The sequence below is a fragment of the Schistocerca gregaria genome, chromosome 7, assembly GCF_023897955.1.
Source record: "Schistocerca gregaria isolate iqSchGreg1 chromosome 7, iqSchGreg1.2, whole genome shotgun sequence".
Taxonomy (NCBI): domain Eukaryota; kingdom Metazoa; phylum Arthropoda; class Insecta; order Orthoptera; family Acrididae; genus Schistocerca; species Schistocerca gregaria.
The window spans coordinates 186,103,968-186,123,859 of NC_064926.1; positions in this window are offsets into that span (position 1 = coordinate 186,103,968).

The window sequence follows — 19,892 nt, forward strand, 5'->3', positions numbered from 1 at the left end:
AGCATTGTTTGGTTATTATTAATGGTATGTTATTTCCAATTGCGATCAGGAGTGGTAGATGTCCGCTGTAAGGGAAGTCATAACACATGTCTTGTAGAACGGGCGCTAAAGACGTAACTGCTGTGCAGCCAAACAAACGCATTATCGTCAGCATCATCATTTAAACATAGCTAGCACTACCTCACAGACATGGGTCGCAGTTCTGTATGGGGTCAGACTAATGGAGAGTGCACCCCAAGCATTTTCTCTTTCTTATACTGCACAAACACCTTCCACATTACGGCGCAAAATTTATGCCAGATTCTTTGATGTTAACGACGGAACCGGACAACTCTTCTTCGTGCTACAGAAGCGTGATTCCGTGTTCAGATGAGCAAAGGTATCACAAGAGTTATACAAACCAGAAACAGCGGAAAGCATGCCAACATGGACACCTTTGACCCTGCCTTGATCTCTAAGCCATGTACCTGCGTAGGCCGGCTGTTGTCCGTGCCAGGTGGCCAACTGTTGCCGGACTGGCTTCCTCGTAGCTTCGCGGGCCGAACCGGACCCCGAGAAACGCTGCGCCTGCGTTATTAGGTTTTCTTGGCACAGTCCCGCGGTAGCCAGCTCTTCATTATCATTCTAATTTAATTTACGAGCGCCCGCAGCTGCCGCTGACACGCTGCCCCGCATTCTACCAGCGTCGCCTGGCCACCCACCCACCCTTATTTTTTTATTTCTTTATTTCCCCTCGCCTACTACCCCCACCTCTCTCGCCACTCCCTCTTCCTCAACAGAATACAGACCAGATGCTCAGCTCGTCGGCGGCCGCCCGAACCCGCGGAACAATTTAGGGAGGGCCGCAAACATTCAATTGTTAATTAAGGATGTTTTCGGCGCCCTTCGGGCTTTCGCTCGGAACGGAATTCTTCAGAACTAAAGGACGTTCTTGCGCCTGCACTCTGCCCTCCCTCCTCCCTTCGCCCCCTCCCTCTTTTTTTTTTGCCCTGTCTCTATTTGAGACTGCGCTTCGCATCCGAAATTGAGTGAAAGCCGATTAGCATCATCCGCACAGCACAGCGGAGCCGCGCAAGTTTTCGCTAAACTCATTTCGAGTGGCATTCAGCCGCCTGATCCCCTCTGTACTCCCAAATCCTGTCCTCTTCTGTAAGTGGCTTCGTGGGGCACGGCTGAATCGCCCCCGCCTCTGAACCACTATCTGCAACCTGTACACGGTTCAGAAGCGTCTCCTAATGGAACGTCACAGCCAAGCACCGCTGCAGAGACTCGCGTATGATTCGTGCTATGCGCATGTAGGCGGCAAAATGTTCACTGCATACTAACAAAAACACCAAAACAGCAGTGAATCTACAAGTACAGTGTTCAGTTTTCAGCAGATTTAACTGCAGCGTCATTAAAAATAGATTATGTCAAAGTAACTGCTTTTATTCTTCAAGAAAAGCAAGTTTCTGAGCTTCAACGCGTTATCAGCAGTACACTGAAAACTACTCTCATTAATTTAAAGGGTAAAACATCGCGAAATTTCTAACTTCGTGGTATTTCTGAATGCTACAGAATACAGCTAGTTTCCACTATTTACGTTACTGAGACCAGAGGGTATAATAGCATAAACCAATAAGCCGGCGGGGTGGCCGAGCGGTTCTGGGTTCTACAGTCTGGAACCGCGCCACCGCTACGTTCGCAGGTTCGAATCCTGCCTCGGGAACGGATGAGTGTGATGTACTTAAGTTATTCAGGTTTAAGTAGTTCTAAGTTATAGGAAGTTAAGTCCCATAGTGCTCAAAGCCATTTGAACCATAAACCAATAAACTATTTCCCATACATAAAAAAATAAGAGTATCATTATCTTAGAGTTGATTGCCAGGAAGACCTACTTCTTTTGATTTCGACATCATGTAGTACCAATCACTTGACAATACGTTCTCATATATAAATGAAATAACGTAGGAAATTTAATCATTAGTTACGATTTAATTGTAAGATGTTAATTAAAATATTTTTTACTGTCTTCAGTGAAGTTCAGAAAGTCAGTGAAGTTTTGAGAGGTTTGCAGTGTACGAGTAAGCTGAGACAGGCGGAGAAGTGTAGTTGCTCTTCGAACGCAGCTATTGAAATCTAATGATATTGTTATACAGAAGCAGGTTACTAGTTACAGATCGTAGAATTCACCGCCACAACATGTATCAGTTTCAATTAAATAGTCTGAAATGTATACAATCTATACAAATGAATAAATCATGTAATCAGCATATTTTGATTGCTACCTTCTGCATTACAGACAGAAAAAGTCAAACTTGTATTGAAGCAGATTTGCTTCTCTTCACCTAAATGCGCAAATAACGATTTTTCCTCTCCAAAATATTGTGGAAATTACGGATAAGTGATTGGATTAAAAGCCTCGCCTTAAAATAAATCGTTGAATTAATTCTAGTGACTTGCAGTAGCATTCAACTAGTTAAAACATAATTTTTGATATAATGGGTTTTACTAGTAACGGGCTAATTTTCGAGTAAAGGTGTACACATTGGCCAAGAGTCCATGTAAAAGGGTTAATCAACAACTGTAACGTGGTTGTAAACACTATAATAAACTGTGAAATATAATACGCCTTAGCATCAGAACGGCAAGTGTAATTAGATCCAGCAACGCAAAAGAAAAACAAAACTGTCTGCATGGATATTTGCCTTGTGGCGAACAGTCCTTTTGCCTCATTGATGTTACGTGAATTAGATATACAATCCTCCATGTCCGAGTGAAAGAGTTCGTTGATATCTTCCATGACTTAGAGTCCCTTCCTTCTGAATTCATCGGTTGCATTGGAACATCACATCATCAGCAATATCGCGGAACTAAAACCTTTAGTCTCGGTAGGCAATGATCCTGCCCAAGTCTGATTTCTCCTCCTTTATCCGACTTACTATTCTCTCACAGATAACCGACAGGTTAATGTGATATCCGAATGAGAAACCCATTGCAAAATTTAGATGAAGTTTTTTCTGCTTCTTTTGTACAGTGGTATTGAAACGCTAATCATTTGTGTTTCCAAGCATGTATTACACTTCATGACACTTTAACGTTTGTGGTATGCGACTTTCAAATGGTTCAAATGGCTGTGAGCACTATGGGACTTAACATCTGAGGTCATCAGTCTCCTAGACAGAACTACTTAAACCTAACTAACCTAAGGACATCACGTACATCCATGCCCGAGGCAGGATTCGAACCTGCGACGGCTATGCGGCTTTCTCGTGACGGAATTTTATTGGTTATTACTGCGTTGTTTATTTGGTGCACTATGGACTATAACCTGTGACCTCGAATTCTGAATAGAAACCGCTGCGTAAGACATATGAGTCCCACGCACTGCCTGTTCTCGTCTGCCCCACACGCCATGCTTCAGCAGGATAATGCCTAACAGGCGCATGCGAAATGTACAAACCTTTTTCATAGAATGTGCGGGTACCACTACCTCCCTAGCCGAGACGTATGCTTGATGAGTCATTCGACAAACATTAAATTCCATCAAACTCTTTTAAAATAATCCATTCAGTTGAACTGCAATACAAACATTTAATATAAGTTTATTATGTGCTCATGGCTTTCAGCGTAATACAGGACTTATTTTCTTGTGTAGTCTTCATGTTAATAAAAGTGGACGAATTGGGATGTTGAATGTGCACGTAAAAAAAAAAACAAAACAAAAAAAAGATACGTAAATGTTGGTAGTCAGAGACAATGTGAGGCGTGTTAAGTGGTCGAAAAATCATAATATTCTTGAAGAACATGCAGTGCATCTAAGTTAAACCTGCGAACAGCAGCACACAAAAAGAAGCAGTAAGATCGTGGACACTGTATGTAACTCAGGTTCCAGGCGAGTGTTACGCACGAATAAGAATTAAAGTTAAAATACACACAGTACTGTACTGGTCTAAACTGAGCACAAACCGAGAGTCAGCCGCGTTTTCATTAAACCTGAAGAATGACAGGAGAAATGTTGTACAGTAGTGGCATTGAGTGTCTACAATGCTTCAACGTAATTCGAAGGACTTAAAAATATACACTTCTAGAAAAAAGTTAGTACACCTAGAAAGGCTACGTAGATTTTGATCCGATGACAGTTTGTGCCGCCTGTGGGTAGTAGATGTACTGGTAATGGTTTCAGTGTCGTCCGACAACAGATAGCGAAGTGGCATACCCACCAGAGCGCCATTTGTGTCTCCCCTTCAATAAGGAATGCCCGCAGCCAGAAGGCTGTCCTGCTCCTTAACCTAACCAACTTTCCCTCCAACGTAACTCCCATCACTCCCCTATCTTTGTTTCCCTTGACCACCAGAACGCCTATGACCGTGTCTGGCATCCCGGGCTCCTCTTCAAACTCCAGACATATGCTCTCCCCATCAACTTCGTCCGTCTTGTTTCTTCCTTCCTCTGCCATCGTCACTCCTATGTGACTATGCACAACTCAAAGTCCCGTACTATCTATCCCTCTGCCAGCATGTCCCAATGCTCTATCCTTTCCCCTCTCGTCTATCTCCTGTACACTGCTGATATGCCCAAACCTCACTCGCTTGTTCATCTCCTCCAGAATGCTGATGACACCGCCTTCCTAGCCCTTTATCCTTCCCTTCAATGGTCCCAACGCACCCTCTAAACCCACCTTGACCAATTCACTGCTTGGTGCAACCAGTGGTTCCTCCATATTAACCTCTCCAAGACCCAGGCGATCATCATAGGCCGCAGCACCCGCTCCTTCCATGATTTCTACCTCACCATTTATGGCTGTCCTATCCACCTCCCTCCTACCCTCAAATACCTTGGCTTCACACTCGACCGACACCTCACCTGGACTCCCCATCTCCTTACCATCCAACACAAAGTTCACAACAGACTCCGCCTCCTGAAACTCCTGTCCGGTTGTACATGTGGTCTGCATCCTTCCACCATCCTTCACGCCTACAAATCCTTGATCCACCCCATCCACTGTTACACCAGCGTGGATTGGATTTCTGATCCTCCCAGGTTCAATAAATCCCTCCAAATTCTCGAGTGTTATTCTCTCTATCTGTCCTTCTGCATCCGCCTTCCATCACCCACGTGCATCCTCTGTGGCCTCATCCCCTTCCCCCACCTTTTCCTTTTCCTTTTCCTTGAGCACATCTGCACACTGTATATTGTCCACCACATTGATCCCTCTCATCCCCTGGTGTCTGCCTTCCTCTCCACTGCCAACCTGTTGCCGTACCTTTACCATTGTGTCCCACCCTCTCTCCATCTCCACACCCTCTGCCTCCTTTCCCAACGCAAGTTCCACCATCTACCCCTCCTGGATGATGAGCTTAGCACTGACACCTACCCTTCCTCCTGCCTCCTCCTCAAGACTCCCTCTCCTCCCTCTCCCTTCTCCTGAGCGGCTTTCCCCTCCTACTTCCCCTCCCTCTCTTGCGCTCCCCTTCAGTGTCTCTGTACTCCCTCCTACCTGGTCTTGCCTCTTCATCTCCTGCCCCACCAATCTCCTGCCTCTTGGTGTACCCATTGATGCCCCTCCTCTTTTCTTCCAGCCACCTCCCCTGCTGCACCCTGCTCTCCCCTCCTTTTGCATCCTCTCCAGCCTCTCCCTTGGCAGGTCCCACCTGGCAGTTTTATTCATCACAGAGTGTGCTCCAAGTGGGTTAAAGTGTGCTGTTCTAGAGTGTTTTTAATACTGTGGCCGACTTTTAACCTGTGTGTGTGTGTCTTCAGTGTCTTCTTTGTGTTTTAAGAAGCGCTAGCTGTGTTTTTTAACTTTATGTCGACCCTTTTAATTGTGCCCCCATGTCAGTGTATTTTTACGTCCATTATCTCCCCTTCTCTGTTCTATGTCCTCCTTTTTTATCACCTTATATGTAACATTTCATTCTTGTATTACTTGTCTTGTCATTCGGCTGAAGAGCGGCGGTTTGTGCCGCTAACAGCCCTCCCCTGCCCATAAGGGGCAGGGGAATGAAATCACAACAAAGAACCAGGGCAGCTCGTTTTGTATTATCGCGTTATAGGGGAGAGAGTGTGGCAGATATGATACACGAGTTGGGATGGAAGTCATTACAGCATAGACGTTTTTCGTCGCGGCGAGACCTTTTTACGAAAATTTCAGTCACCAACTTTCTCTTCCGAATGCGAAAAAATTTTGGTGAGCCCAACCTACATAGGTAGGAATGATCATCAAAATAAAATATGAGAAATCAGAGCTCGAACAGAAAGGTTTAGGTGTTCGTTTTTCCCGCTCGCTGTTCGGGAGTGGAATAGTAGAGAGATAGTATGATTGTGGTTCGATGAACCCTCTGCCAAGCACTTAAATGTGAATTGCAGAGTAGTCATGTAGATGTAGATGTAGATGTAGACTCAGCGTGGTGAAAACATGCGAAGTAAACAGGCAGCCTTGCCATGGAGATGCACAGGAGCTTCCTGCAGCCACCTGTGTAAGCCTGAAATAAGTCAAATTGTGGCCTTCCAAGTGGCGAGATGGTCATTTCGGAAAATTGTCACAGTAGCTGGATGTGCTGCGTCAGCTCTGCAACGATACTGGTATCAGTGGTCACGTGGACATTCACACACTAGTAGATGAGGTTCTGGATGTCCATGCAGCAGATGCCCACCAGGATCGTCTTGTTGTGAAGGCAGTAGTGGCAGTTCGTACATCTGCCACAGCACAGATAAGAGGGCTTGTGAGCCAAGATGCTCTACAACAACTGCTGCGAAGCAGTTATTAGCATCTGGCTAGGGTGGTGGTTCTAGGCACTAGTCTTGGAAACGCACGATCGCTATGGTCGTAGGTTCGAATCTTGCCTCGGGCATGGATGTGTGCTATGTCCTTAGGTTAGTTAGGTTTAAGTAGTTCTAAGTTCTAGGGGACTGATGACCTCAGACGTTAAGTCCTATAGTGCTCAGAGCCATTTGATTTAGTTATCAGCAGTGGGACACGCATCTAGCCCGTATTCTACCTACGCCTCAGCATCAACTGGCACAGCTGACTTGTGCCCTCAGAGGATTACTTGGAAGATAAAAGTAGATTCTACCTTCCTCTAGGTGATGGTCGTTAGTGCTTACGATGCCCTGGCCACATCCCAAGCCTTATGGTCTTGGGTGCGATAACCTACAACCCTGGGGACGATAACCAGCGCTCAGAACGTGCAGAATGTTCTTAGACCTGTTCTTTCGCCATTCTTGCTACAGTAAGGTAATGTGTTGTTTCAACAGGGTAATGCTTGCCCACGCACTTCTAGTGAACCTCAACTTACTCTGCAAGGCGTGCAGCAACTTCCCTGGCCAGCAATATCTCCAGACTTGTCTCCAACAGAAGACGTGCGAGAGATGATGGGACGAGACATGAGCCGTGCGACAATTCAATCAACATGTAGAGCAGGTGTAAGATGACTTATCCCGAGACAGAGTTCGCCATCTGTACGTTCGACCGGATGCCATGCTCAGTGCCTGCATTGCCGCCTGTGTAGCCTACACCACGTACTAGAATGTTTTTTTTTAGCGTTGGTTGATACCTGGTACCTCAGAATCGTTTGTGGTATTGGTCTGTAAATCTAATCGTCTCATGTACTCCATACAAACAGTTGGAACAATAGATTTTGAGTTAATTAGAAATTAGTAAAAGATTTTTCAGGCAATGCAATTAAATAAGTGATAATTGTATAGATAGATGAATAAATACACTATGGGCCATTAAAATAGCTACACCAAGAAGAAATGCAGATGATAAACCGGTATTCAGTGGACAAATATATTATACTAGAACTGACATGTGACTATACTTTCACACAATTTGGGTGCATAGATCCTGAGAAATCAGTACCCAGAACAACAACCCCTGGCCGTAATAACTGCCTTGATACGCCTGGGCATTGAGTCAAACAGAGCTTGGATGCTGTGTAGAAGTACAGCTGCCCATGCAGCTTCGACAGGATACCAAAGTTCATCAAGAGTAGTGGCTGGCGTATAGCGACCAGCCAGTTGCTCGGCCACCATTGACCAGACGTTTTCAATCGGAGAGAGATCTGGAGAATGTGCTGACCAGGGCAGCAGTCGAATATTTTCTGTATCCAGGAAGGCTCGTACAGGACCTGCAACATGCGTTCCTGCAATATCTTGCTAAAATGTAGGGTTTCGCAGGGATCGAATGAAGGCTAGAGCCACGGGTCGTAACATATCTGAAATGTAGCGTCCACTGTTCAAAGTGCCGTCTATGCGAACAAGAGGTGACCGAGACGTGTAAGCAATGGCACCCCATACCATGACGCCAGGTGATACGCCAGTATGGCGATGACGAATACATTCTTCCAATGTGCGTTAACCGCGATGTCGTCAAACACGGATGCGAACATTATGATGCTCTAAACAGAACCTGGATTCATCCGAAAAAATGAGATTTTGCCATTCGTGCACCCAGGTTCGTCGTTGAGTACACCATCGCAGGAGTTCTTGTCTGTGATGTAGCGTCAAGGGTAGCCGCAGCCACGGTCTCCAAGTTGATAGTCCATGCTGCTGCAAACGTCGTCGAACTGTTCGTGCAGATGATTGTTGTCTTGCAAACTTCCCCATTTATTGACTCAGGGATCGAGACGTGGCTTCACGATCCGTTACAGCCATGCGGATAAGATGCCTGTCATCTCGACTGCTAGTGATACGAGGCCGTTGCGATCCAGCACGGCGTATTACATCTACATCTACATCTACATGACTACTCTGCAATTCACATTTAAGTGCTTGGCAGAGGGTTCATCGAACCACAATCATACTATCTCTCTACTATTCCACTCCCGAAGAGCGAGCGGGAAAAACGAACACCTAAACCTTTCTGTTCGAGCTCTGATTTCTCTTATTTTATTTTTATGATCATTCCTACCTATGTAGGTTGGGCTCAACAAAATATTTTCGCATTCGGAAGAGAAAGTTGGTGACTGAAATTTCGTAAAAAGGTCTCGCCGCGACGAAAAACGTCTATGCTGTAATTACTTCCATCCCAACTCGTGTATCATATCTGCCACACTCTCTCCCCTATAACGCGATAATACAAAACGAGCTGCCCTTTTTTGCACCCTTTCGATGTCCTCCGTCAATCCCACCTGGTAAGGATCCCACACCGCGCAGCAATATTCTAACAGAGGACGAACGAGTGTAGTGTAAGCTGTCTCTTTAGTGGACTTGTTGCATCTTCTAAGTGTCCTGCCAATGAAACGCAACCTTTGGCTCGCCTTCCCGACAATATTATCTATGTGGTCCTTCCAACTGAAGTTGTTCGTAATTTTAACACCCAGGTACTTAGTTGAATTGACAACCTTGAAAATTGTACTATTTATCGAGTAATCGAATTCCAACGGATTTCTTTTGGAACTCATGTGGATCACCTCACACTTTTCGTTATTTAGCGTCAACTGCCACCTGACACAGCATACAGCAATCTTTTCTAAATCGCTTTGCAGCTGATACTGGTCTTGGGATGACCTTACTAGACGGTAAATTACAGCATCATCTGCGAACAGTCTAAGAGAACTGCTCAGATTGTCACCCAGGTCATTTATATAGATCAGGAACAGTAGAGGTCCCAGGACGCTTCCCTGGGGAACACCTGATATCACTTCAGTTTTACTCGATGATTTGCCGTCTATTACTACGAACTGCGACCTTCCTGACAGGAAATCACGAATCCAGTCGCACCCTCCTGAACCCACCGATTCCATATTCTGCCAGCTGTCATTGGATCTCGACCAACGCGAGCAGCAATGTTGCGACACGATAAACCGCAATCGCGATAGGCTACAATCTGACCTATACCAAAGTCGGAAACGTGATGGTACGCATTTCTCCTCCTTACATGAGGCATCATAAGAACGTTTCACGAGGCAACGCCGATCAACTGCTGTTTGTGTATGACAAATCGGTTGGAAACTTTCCTCATGTCAGAACGTTGTAGGTGTCGCCACCGGCGCCAAACTTATGTGAATGCTCTGAAAAGCTAATCATTCGCATATCACAGCATCGTCTTCCTTTCGGTTAAATTTCGCGTCTGTAGCACGTCATGTTCTTGGTGTAGCAATTTTAATGGCCAGTAGTCGAGTTACTTCAGGTACTGGAAGCATCGATGCATATATGTCGATTACTTCACCTCTTGCCCTAAGTGGCTCTGGTTATTCAAAATTTAAGATATGTTTAAACAGATCCAGAGACCAACTGTTTTTTCATACACTCTATGATCAAGTGAAGTCAAGTCATTGTGATAATACTGCTGGCTGATGATCCTTATCCATACGTGGTACGTAAACAATGGTGCATCGGCACACTTTTATGCGGCTGTTCAATAATATGTAGCACGAATCTTTGACATGAAGTGTATCGGTCGTGGGTGGCCAATACCGTGGGCTGCCAGATCCCCCAAGCCGAACCCAATGGATTTTTGTGTATTGGTATATTTACAAGTTTTGGTGTTTTACAACCTGTTCATAATTTCTATGAACTTCAGTAATGCTCTGTAGTTGGTTGGCAATGCGTTCGGATCACAACTTGGACGTGAGCAGATGTGCTGAGGCCTACCTTCACATGAACGGTGGCCGTGTGGAACATTTGTTGTTAAGTGATTGACGTAAACTGCGTATCTGTACTGTGAGTCCTCAATGACTGTGTTGAAAGGTATAAATTGGAAATTTGGGGAAAGGGCTTATGGTACCAAACAGGTAAGTTCATCGGTCCCTAAGCGTTCGCACTGCTTAATGGAACTTCAACTAAACACTCTAAGGACAACACACACACCCATGCCCGAGGGTGGACTCGAATCTCTCACGGGGGAATTGAAAGCTGTCCACGCACTTAATCGTATTGCATCGTATCGGGAAAACCATTGGTTTCTGTACCTATGTTTATTACAACTGTTTTGTTGTTGTGTCATTATTCTCTACTCACCCATTTCATTTGATCCTATAGCACTCGTTCTGTATAAAAAAAAGCAACCGAATATATATATATATATATATATATATATATATATATATATATATATATATATATATATATATATATTATGACCAACGGGAAGCAATAGAACGAACAAGAAAACTTAGCATGGAGTGCCCTGGTTTCCCCTAGGGTGCTGTGAACTTGACCCAGATCTCAGCACACAAACGTCGCAGCACGAGGCTTATTCATTCAAAAGTGTAGGGAAACGTAAGTCAAAGAGAATATTAGCACGGCTCACATCACAAGGTTACAAGGTAGTTAGTACACGCGCGTGACCAAATATATGTTTTAAATATAGAATATGACGAGGAAACTCTCCACGTATCAGTAAGAGTAGCATACTGTTAAGAAGTGCGAGACAATGAAAATAGCCAAAAACAGACTAGTCTCGTCAAACTTGTATTTAACGATACTGTAGCAACCATTCTACGTGAACAAGACATACAAACTGAGGGTTAGGCGATCCCCGAGGGAAACATGCCGACCGCCTTTCATCCCATGCATCTACGTTTAGAGACTCTTAACTGCAGTACTTGTGGAGGTCACACTATACTGAATTCACACTCAGGGATCATATACAGCTGTAGTGTATAATTTTGTGTATTCCGATGTACATTATCTGTGGTATAAACCTAACTTCGATCACAAGTAATGATTTTGCTGTTCCAGATTTAAAAAATGTTAGAGTAGTTACTCTGCAGCCTATACGGTTCGCATTTCGAAAAGGTACAACGGGTTACCTACATCTCTTCGTTGTCATTGAGAGGGTTATGTGATTCATACGAAATGTGGCAATGCGAAGAAAACAAGGTCCAGTGAAATATATAAGTAATTATGAAGTTTAATTATGAAGTGCTCTGTATATACTTTTCGAGGAGATCATTGCTTACCACCCATTTTTCTTCCGAACCTTAGCTGAAACCTCTGCTCGTGCAATCAGGTCATAATAAGATTAGCTAGTAACAAAGAATATGAAACGTTTTTGTAAATATTAGGGAATGAATCATAATACTTTCTGGTGTATTGTTATTTATTTATTTTTAAGTAGTATTACTATCATCGAGATCTAAGTGAATGTTCATCTCCGTAGTTTACTATAGTTTTTTGTACAACATGAACATTCACTGGAATCTGCTTTTTTCTTCTCGCAAGTTTCTGCTGCACAATTGCTGAACTATTGTGCGTGAGCATACATTTTATCCTTTAATCCCATTACCCTGCTACAAAGCGGCTGAATTTTGTCTATTGAGAGAACAAAAGACCGTTTCAACTGCGTGGTATCAGCGAGACAAATATGAGATTGTCTCATATGTCAGACTTGTGTAACAACAAGGAAAAGGTAATTATCCGTTGTATACAGATGCCAGAGTGGAAATATTTCTCTGATGTTCTCTTTGAAAGCTGAAAAATAAATTCTTAGGTTGTGGAGTCGCATATCCCGATTCACGTTCGTTTCGTTTGAAGCCATTTCATCTGATCTCACTGGTTTTCAAGAAGGAAGATATACGCATTGCAAAGGAATATAAAAGCCGTTTATTTTTTCTTCCTTTTTATCATCCAAATAATCACTTTGGTCGTGTCCCTTGGTGGGGCTTTCTGCGATATAATCACAGAGTTACCAGCATGTACTTCTGATTTATTTTAGGAGACTTGACAAAGCTGGGACTGTGGTAAAAAATTCCGCTGTCAGACAAAGTCAGTTTGTAATTCGTATCATCGCTTTTTTTTGCTTTCAGTGAGAGGGTGAACGCTATGCTACTCCGTCAGATGTGGCACATGTTCGTTGGAAGATTATAGAAAAGACTGCATCTGAGATCTGCAACAATTTACAACTGTACTACGGACCAGGACCCGAAACCTCATCCCTTCGTTTCGTGGGAAGATTCATCCAGAAGCTCGACCTGATTTCCGATCCACATCACACCTTTTATTCTCTACTAATTCCTCCTCCTACCTCCCATACTGCACTGGAGTGTTATTCATTGTGCCGCAGCTACGAACTTGAACTTCAGTGCCATTTGAAAGAGGTGAAGAAGAGCGAATAGTAAACTACAGCTTCGAATCGCTCCCTGAAGCATACTCGGATAGCACAATGTGTAAGGACACCGATTCGAGTACCGAGTACCGTTGAGCTATAGGGTTTCAGTTTGCTTCACACGTTCACTGCAGTTTATAATCTGATAGAAAATTTAAAAAAATGTCATATAAGGACGCGGTCACAAGGGAAGTGACAACGGTCGTCAGACGCCATCGCCCGTGGTCATTGACACCATGGTCGCAATTCGATCGTTCTCTTTCGTCAGCTTTAGGCGGTGTGGATGCCACGTTGCATCTATGCCTAGAGACGAGCCCTTCATTAAGGTTTGTGCTATTAAAGCATCACCCAATGCATGCATGTGAATAAACTATATCTATCTCGACAAGAACATGGCAAATAACTTCCACTCTTTCCACTCTTTCCTCACTGCAAAAGAAGTGTTACGAATGTATGAGAATTAAGAGAGAAGCGTATTATTGCACACTTGTGATGGTTAGTGGTGACGTGGAAGAGCAGTCCAAATTCATAAAATGCGTTCCAACGAAGGAGACGCTTGTTGTACCTAAACGGTAACTCTCTTGTTTTTTCCTTCTATTTAAGACCTTGCTCAAGAAAGTGAGGTTGCTCTATATCTGTTATCAGTTCCAATTCTGCTATTCAGTACAGCATGTCAGTCTAAGTCTGCTGAAGATCAGGATACAATTGTTGTAGCTGTATTCGTGCAAACCATGTGCAGCATACAGTTTATGTAATCTGTTAATCGTAAGCGAGTAATTTTAATTTACCCCTGGTTAGTATAGCATTCACAGTTAATAAATACATAATGTTCGGGTTTACAATAGACAATCGAAAGAAAATACTTTTATTGTAAAAATATCAAATTAAATTTGAAAAAACGATTTCACAATGTAGAAAAGAGTTGTTTCTCATTCAAAGTTTTCAAGATTTATTTCTTCGTTTCAGAAGCATCACCTAGTTATACATTGCAGTGAGTTTGGACTTTCAAACACACACACACACACACACACACACACACACACACACACACACACACTCAGCAAAGAAACTCAACAAAGATTTGCAGATAGAAAACAATGAAAGATTACAATACATCAAGTACAAAAACAGCAAACACGTACCCAGATTTTAAGCTAGAGCTAAACATTTTTGCATAGTAACGGGCGTCAGTTTAATTTGTCTTCTCTGCCACAAGGTCCTCTACAGTGCATCTGGAGGGCAAAGTGAACAGGTATGCATCTGCAGGGTCTGAGGGGTAGCCCCATTCATTGAGAGTACCTCTCGATCTTACGGTGCGCATACTGTAACGTCCCCTTAGAACAATTATACAAGACTGTGCTTAAACTGACACACAATATTTTTAGCGCAACGCAATCTGACTTTCAAAAATCCCTACAAAAATGGCCCTGACTAACATTAACCTATACCTTTCACAAATCACTTACCTCACCAAAAATCTTTGTTACTCGAACTACTGCAATACAGTGAGCGCCACTACTGCCAGCTAAATAAAGATTCAAACTACGGAAGGCACTAACTACTGATAGAGATAGTTAGCAAATGAAAGATTTTAATAGAGAACAAACAATGTATTTACCTTAATATCATCAAAAGTCATAATATATATAGCAGTTCATGACATCCAGTCTTACAAATTTCAAAACTCCGCCATTTCTCTCCCCACATCCACCACTGCTGGCGGCTTACCTCCAACTGCGCAACGCTACGCGCTGTTCACATCATCTGCCCAACGCTACAATGGCGAGTATTACAACAATGCCAACCAGCCACAGACTACACACAGCACAGCCAGTGATGTTCATAAAGAGCGCTACGTGCCGTTACCAATAAAAAAACCTAAACAGCCTACTTACAATACCTAGTCCGTTTAGTGCCTTCCATGTGCCACAGTTTTAATCACGTCCTGATGCTAGTTCCTAGTCTATTTCCATTCCGTAATGATTTGAAGTGTTCCTCCAAGGTCCACTCTTGTATTAGGTTCTTCAAATCTTCTCAGCAAACTTCGCCTTAATTATGATCACTGGTGAGATTGTTGGGGACCCTTGAGGAGTTGGCGTTCTGATTTACTTATTTAAATAGCTCTTTAAATGCTGCTACCTCTCTACGAATCGCTGGAGCGGCGATACCAGCTAGGTGGTGGATCTTGTCCACAGGTGTGGACATCCGGTGATTATTCTGCTGGTCTCGTTGAGGGTGGCATCAACTTGCTTTGCGTGGGCACGTCTATACCAAACTGAGCACGAACACTCGCCAGCAGAGAGCGGGTGATCGCTGATGTTTTGAAGGCTCTGGTTATGGCTCCCCATACACTACTGGCCATTAAAATTGCTACACCACGAACATGACGTGCTACAGACTCGAAATTTAACCGACTGGAATAAGATACTATGATAAGCGAATGATTAACTTTTCAAAGCATTCACACAAGGTTAACGCCGGTGGCGACACCTACAACATGACACGAGGAAAGTTTACAACCGATTTCTCATACACAAACAGTAATTGACCGGCGTTGCCCGGTGTAACGTTTTTGTGATGCCTCATGTAAGGAGGAGAAATGCGTATCATAGCGTTTCCGACTTTAATAAAGGTCGGATTATAGCCTATCGCGATTGCGGTTTATCGTATGGCGACATTGCTGCTCGCATTGGTCGAGATCCAATGACTGTTAGCAGAATATGGAATCGGTGGGTCCAGGAGAGTAATACGTAACGCCGTGCTGGATCTCAACGGCCTCGTATCACTAGCAGTCGAGACGACAGGCATCTTATTCGCATGCCTGTAACGGATCGTGCAGCCACGTCTCGATCCCTGAGTCCACAGATGAGGACGTTTGCAAGACGACAACCATCTGCAAGAAACCGTTCGACGACGTTTGCAGCAGCATGGACTATCAGCTCGGAGACGATTGCTGCGTTTACCCTTGACGCTGCATCACAGACAGGAGCGCCTGCGATGGTGCACACAACGACGAACCTGGGTGCACGAATGGCAAAACGTCATTTTTTCGGATGAATCCAGGTTCTGTTTACAGCATCATGATCGTCACATCCGTTTTTGGCGACATCGCGGTGAACGTACATTGGAAGCGTGTATTCGTCATCGCCATACTGGCGTATCACCCGGCGTGATGGTATGGGGCGCCATACGTCTCGGTCACCTGTTGTTCGCATTGACGGCACTTTGAACAGTGGACGTTACATTTCAGATGTGTTACTACCCGTGGCTCTACCATTCATTCGATCCCTGCGAAACCCTACATTTCAGCACGATAATGCACAACCGCGTGTTGGAGGTCCTGTACGGGCCTTTGTGGATACAGAAAATGTACGACTAGTGCCCTGGCCCGCACATTCTCCAGGTCTCTCACCAACATCTCGCCAACGGTAGTCGAGCAACTGGCTCGTCACAATACGCCAGTCACTACTCTTGATGAACTGTGGTATCGTGTTGAAGCTGCATGGGCAGCTGTACCTGTACACGCCATCCAATCTCTGTTTGACTCAACGCCCAGGCGTATCAAGGCCTTTGTTATGGCCAGAGGTTGTTGTTCTATGCATTGATTTCTCTGGATCTATCCACCCAAAGTGCGTGAAAATGTAATCACTTGTGAGTTCTAGTATATTTGTCCACTGAATAACCGTATATCACCTGCATTTCTTCTTGGTGTGGCATTTATGGCCAGTAGTGTAAAATCTATCAGCTTTTCGTTTCGTGTTAAGTCAGTGCTGTTTGTATGTTACGGCACTGTGTAGTGCTACGCCCAGATATTTGGTGTACGGGAAAAGCTGTAATGGTATCCCTTCCACTCGATCAGTGGTGTTTGGTCGGTCTGTCTGTTCCTAAGGCTGAAGGCACGCACTTGTGTTTTCGTTTGTTCTGGCTTCAAGTTGTTGTTTCTGTAATGCTAGTCTAACTCTACTAATGTCTCACTTAGACCTTGCTCCATTCCAACACCTAGAACGTTTTCCCTTGTTTTGTAACTACTCTGACATCTGCATATACTTACCCATTTCTACATTCAGGGACGTGCAACTATTGCACTAGATCTTGAAGGGTAGCAGTACCAACACACTTCTATGTGGTAGGCCATTCGTCTGGTTTCTCCATCTGATACGTTTTCCCAGAAACTCCACTAGGAATTTACTATCGCAGAGCAGGTTCAAATGGCTCTGAGCACTATGGGACTTAACATCTGAGGTCATCAGTCCCCTAGAACTTAGCACTACTTAAACCTAACTAACCTAAGGACATCACACACATCTATGCCCGAGGCAGGATTCGAGCGTGCGACCGAAGCGGTCGCGCGGTTCCAAACTGAAGCGCCTAGAACCGCTCGGTCACACTGGCCGGCTCCGGAGCAGGTTTCTGATGATGTTTGTAAGATTAATGTATTAATTGTGCCTTCTTTATCAGGACAGGAGATTGATGGTGTCGCATGCAGCCGTAAGGTCAACGAAAACGGCACCCGTTAAATAGTTTTCTTTTAAACCATCTTCAATCTGCCGAGTTAGACTGAGCGCTTGTGCGGTATAGCTTTCTTCATGACGTAATCCAGCCTGCTGCAGTATGGGTACAGGTAACTTTATATGTATAGCATAACAAGGAGACTGGGTTGCTGGCTCCTTTACTGGTTTAAGAACATCTATGATCTTGGATTTTCGGCAGATGCTAGTAATTTTTGACTCTTATAGACAGGCGCCGAAGATGACCAACAGCAACTGTTCAGCTTTCAGTCCGAAATATTTGATCTGCTCAGTTAGATGGCGTCTAGTCCAGCAGCCCTCGGTTGTTTGCATTTCTCAGCTTTTCTATGCTGAAAATGGAGGACAGTATGGTTCTTTCGATGCCCTCTGTTCGGTTAATATTGGTTTCGTCTCTAGGGGGTATTTTATCTGGCCTGCCATTCCTTACGAGCTGAGTGGCAATTGGATCTGCTGTTACGTTGACATAGGCTCTTGAGTGAGTTGGGTCGCTGTTTAGCCGTTTCAGTAGTCTCCACGCTCTGTGACTGCTCCATTAGTTCTCTCTCTCGACCAGTGAAGCAGAACTGGTTAATTGATTGCTCGCTTTTGTTTGTCTTTTCCCAGAGGATTGGCCTCAAGAGCATCCCTCTTTGTTCAAATTCAAATGGCTCTGAGCACTATGGGACTCAACTGCTGTGGTCATCAGTCCCCTAGAACTTAGAACTACTTAAACCTAACTAAGCTAAGGACAGCACACGTATCCATGTCCGAAGAAGGATTCGAACCTGCGACTGTAGCAGTCGCGCGGTGCTGGACTGAAGCGCCTAGAACCGCTCGGCCACCGCGGCCAGCCCCTCTTTGATGTTAGACCTTGGATATAGTGTTACAGCCATTGTGGATGGAGAGTCAGAATTTTTTATCAATTTACACAAATTTGTCGTATGCGACTGAAACGGGTATACACAGCATCCATGTCAATATTATGAAAGCGGAAGTATGTTAATGTTTCACGACTAAACCTCTGAACCGATCTTGATGAAATTTCGAGTGGAAATAGCTTGAACGCTAAGGAAGCCTATTTTAGAAAGCATTGTAAGTAGGCTGTTTAGGTTTTCTTATTGGTAACGCCACGTAGCGCTGTATGAAAATCACTGGCTGTGCTGTGTGCAGTCTGTGACTGGGTGGCATTGTTGTAATACTCGCCATTGTAGCGTTGGGCAGCTGTATGTTAACAGCGCGTAGCGTTGCGCAGTTGGAGGTGAGCCGCCACCAGTGGTGGATGTGGGGAGAGAGATGGCAGAGTTTTGAAATTTGTAAGAATGGATGTCATGAACTGATATATATCTTATGACTATTAAGGTAAATACATTGTTTGTTCTGTATTAAAATCTTTCATTTGCTAACTATGCCTATCAGTAGTTAGTGCCTTCAGTAGTTTGAATCTTTTATTTAGCTGGCAGTAGTGGTGCTCGCTGTATGGCAGTAGCTTGAGTAACGAATATTTTTGTGAGGTAAGTGATTTGTGAAACGTATAGGTTAATGTTAGTCAGGGCCATTCTTTCGTAGGGATTTTTGGAAGTCAGATTGCGTTGCGCCAAAAATATTGTGTTTCAATTTAAGCTCAGTCTTGTATAATTGTTCTAAGGGGACGTTTCAATATGTTGTACATAAGACTGGTAGATTTGAATAGTATAACATGAAATATAGAAGAATAATTACTCTTTGAAAAAGGTACTTACTCTCTGACATTTGAAGTTAATTATGTTTATGTATATGCTTGTATTGTTTGATGCATTCTATACAATTAGATTCTGCGGAATGAATACGAAACTTATGCTACTCCCATCGTGTATCGTTCACAGTTCTGTACTAACATCAGTGAAAAGCTGGCTGCACTTTAACCATTAGGCTTCACGCACCTCTTTAGCTTCTGAGGTGCATGAAAACTCACAACGGCGGACTTTAAATGCTGCATGGAAAACAGAGGGACTTGGTAACTTTACATGCAGACCTTGGGAAGCATTTAGTGAGGCGGTTTTCGATTATAATATGCGAGAGCAGCCGCGCATAACAGACAGAAAGGTGAGGACAGCTGACATTAATGCACGTACAAATGTTATAAAATTTGCTCTACACTGCAATACAATTAATTTTTCCCTTCTTCAATTTAACGCTATTTATTAGTTTTTGGAAGTCGACGTTTTATTGTCGTACCGTCACCATGACTAATCATAACCAAAGTATTGTTTAGCTTCGTCTTCTGCTTGGCTCTACTGATCTTTGGTCACGGGAGTCATGGGTACGATTCCAAGCAGGGTCGGATTTTCTCCGCTTGGCACGGGGGTGTGTGT